Source organism: Heterocephalus glaber, unplaced genomic scaffold, assembly GCF_053883595.1.
Source record: "Heterocephalus glaber isolate CG9 unplaced genomic scaffold, H.glaber_assembly_v1.0 deba00000331, whole genome shotgun sequence".
NCBI classification, from domain to species: Eukaryota; Metazoa; Chordata; class Mammalia; order Rodentia; family Bathyergidae; genus Heterocephalus; species Heterocephalus glaber.
The window spans coordinates 62,091,046-62,094,597 of NW_028258142.1; the positions used below are offsets into that span (position 1 = coordinate 62,091,046).

The 3,552-nt window shown below is 41.5% G+C and overlaps 1 pseudogene; it reads right to left on the reverse strand.

The window, feature by feature from the left end:
• Positions 1–364: 364 nt before the first annotated feature.
• Positions 365–2,402, reverse strand: LOC101716281 (kinesin-like protein KIF21A; annotated as a pseudogene).
• Between the last annotated feature and the right edge of the window lie 1,150 nt (positions 2,403–3,552).

The window sequence follows — 3,552 nt, forward strand, 5'->3', positions numbered from 1 at the left end:
GCTAACAGCAACCTACATTATATTCCAGGTGTTTTCTGACTGTCACAAAAGCAGGCATGTTATAATTCAAATAATTTGAAGGTGTCATTTTAGTGAGGCACAAAAATGCAGCCACAATGAAAGTGTGAATCAAGCCATATTTCAATTATAGGGTACACATGTATTGATAGATATTAAATTAAGCACACAGGATAGTACAGAATTTCATTAGAATAGCATTTATATTTAGCAGCTGGATTCAGATACATTTTCCAGTTAATTCCACTCATAAGTTTTTGCCTAAGAAATACAGGACAACATCTTCCACAAAGAACATACAGAATATTAATCACAGTATCAGTTTATGGTTTCTCGTCATCTGTATCTAATAACTGGGAACATCTTCCCCCATGTTTCTGGCATCTGTCAAAGATCTGACCAAATTGCAAATTCCAGATTCTCACAGTCCGATCATCAGCTACAGTAAAAATGTGGGTGGAATTAACACATATGGCATTGATAGGACTATCATGACCCTTCATCGCTCCAAATGGCACACATGTATCCATGTTCCAGAGCTTCAAAATGCCCCCTCTACAGCCACTGAGCAAAACTGGTTGGCCTGTCACCATTTCCAAGGCATAGACCCAATCTTTATGTGCATTTGGAACTTGCTGAAGAAGATCTTTTTGACCTATGTCCCATTTCTTGATTCCGTTGTCTCTAGACCCACTGAATAGGCTATCCCCTTGAACAGTTAGTGCTTCTATGCCATCATAGTGAGGTGGTTCAAAGTTGTGGGTAGGACTTCCAGTTCCAAGAGCCCCTTCAGTTACATCAAACATTTTGATGTAATGGCCCTTGGAGCCAGTGATGATTAGATCTTGTCCACTGGAAATATGATCTACAGTAAGGCACATAACAAGGCCTTGATGTCTTGTTAACTTTCCTGTAGACTGAAACCTTTTAAGATCCCACATTCGGACAGAATTTCCAGAAGCCGCGTAGAAGAACGTGCCCATGGGGTTGATGGCCACTTGACTGATTTGGTTCTCTCCAGGAGGAGTTGGTACAATCCAGCTTGTACTTGCAGAACTGGCATCTCCGAGACTAACTTGACCAGAAGACGTCAGTGTTTGAATGCACTTCGCTGAGTCTCTGATATCCCACACCTTAATGTAAGATGTTGAGACTGTGAAGACCAAACTGGTGTAATTACAGTATTTTACAGACACAACGTTGCTGGGATGACAGGCCAGAGACATGATTTCCTGCCCAGTCACTAGATTCCATACTTTACAATTACAATCTTTTGATCCAGTGAAGAGAAGGTCATTAGTAGAATCCACACAGAACACAATTTTTGCGTGTCCTTCCGCTATGTGAACACACTGAAGTGGAGAGGCTCTGATTCTTTTTGAAGCAGGAAATGGGCTGATAATTCCCTTGTCCTGCTGAACTGATGTGTTTCCCTGATAAACAGTGAGATGATTAAAGGCATTCAGTTCATTACGGGGCCGGCTTGGTAGGGAAGAAGGAGGTGAGAGGCTAGCCTCTGAGGCTCCAGAATCAGAGTGTTTCTGTTCCTTGGGTTTTGATTTCTCAGTTTTCTCATAGACCTTTCTCCTAGTTACAGGGGAAGGCTCTGGTATTTTGTTTTCTGGTAGAGATGATGGTCTGGAAATACTGCCTATCTTAGAAGGTAAGCCAGATGGGGGAGAAAGCTCTTTTTCCCTAGCAGCAGTAACACTGGTCTCTGCATTCATTCCAATCTCTTGCCCTTCTGCAGCAGGTGTGAGAGGGCCAGGCAAGGAGGCATCTCCTGCACTAGTGTCTGATGCTAGTTCACTGCTATCTGCGTACAGCAATTCCACCTGAGTGGTGGTTCTCCTTCGGGCCTTGTTTTTGGTTTCACTTCACCACAAAGCTTCATAAGGTCTGAAGACAGCGTGCTTCCTTTGGATCCCAGGCCGTTTAAAGGTGCATCCTCATCAGTACTATCCTCTATATTTTCTTGTAAAGCATGGCCTAGTAAAGCGTCTAGCTCAGGGTTTAATTCTGCTTTCTCCTTCAGCATGTGGAATAAGACCTGGTTCTGAGTAGCACTGGTTATTTCAGTTTGTTTGAGTCAGTCTTCAAGTACTTTGATTTGTGCCTCTTTCTGGGCAGCCTGAAGACACTTATTGATGCCCATGGACAGGAAGCAGTCTAACAGGTATCAGGCTTCTGTAAGTATGTTAAGCATTAATGACTGCAGTGACATCCAAGTTCTCGCCTTCTTTCTTTGCTTCTTCCATCTGCATAATGTTGGCCTGACAATCAGAAATACTGTCGTTGATGTAATCTATATTAGCAGTCAGTGACTCCATCTCCTCGTTGATGTTAACTGCATTCTTATCCCCGACTCCACTCTCCTTGATCATACGACATTCTAATACGTATGACAAATATATGATATTCTAGAAAAGAGAAAACTATGGAGATGGTAAAAAGATCAGTGGTTTCCAGGATTTAATGAGGAGAGAAGATGAGTAGGGAGAGCAGGGGAGATTTTTAGGAAAGTGAAGTTGTCGTGTTTGATCGAGGTAGATACAGGCCTTTAGCTATTTTTCCAAACCCACAGGATAGCAAACACCAAGAATAAACCTTAGTGTAAACTGTGGACTTTGGGTGATAATGATGTGTCTCTGTAGGTCTATCTTTGGAACAAATGTGCCACGCTGGTGCAAGATGTTAATAGTGGGAGAGGATGTGAGTGTGTGCATATAGGAGATGTATGGGAAAGCTTCCTGTTAATTTTACCACTATCTAAAACTATTCTAAAGTAGGGCCATTTGTCCTCCCCTTCCCCCTTTCAAAAGATCTACTTCCCTACTTCTTATTTATCTTTTATTTTGCTCTTTATTTATACTTTAGGTTTCTCATATAAGAGAAACCATGTATGGCTCGATGTAGTGTGAAAAATTAATTGAAAAGAGGCAAGAATGGATGTGGGAGAACTGGATGGAAGACCAATAGAGTTTTCAAGGTAGACTGAGGTGAGACAGTGAAAGAAAAGAAGTAAAGACGTGGACAAAGTAAGGGAGGTTTTACAAATCGAATGGACAGGTTCTGGTGATCACTGCTATGTGAAAAAGCTAGGTATTAATAATGACTCTGTTTCTCCTTGAGCAAATTGGTAAATTATATAGCATGGTGATGAGAACCTAGCTCAATAACTGGTATCTACTGCAGTTTTTTAATTGATAGTGGTAGTAGTAGTGGTATGCTCCTGTTTATTCTGAAACTTGACATTAGAACAATTACCTGAGTGATCTCACATTTGAGTTGATATCTGATGCCTCCTGCTCCAGACATGAGTTACTTGTCTGTATTAAAGCTTTGGAACACTTCAAACGAGTGTAACACTGCTGTGGGTCCAGTCGTGATAGATGAAGAGCAGTCTAGGGAAACACACATTGAACCTGCATTGTGTGGATTTTGTGCCTTGAACAAGGATGAATGAATTGAAATTTCACAGGAAAACAGTCATTCATAACCATAACAAGCTTTCCACATGCCAGGGTTGCCCAG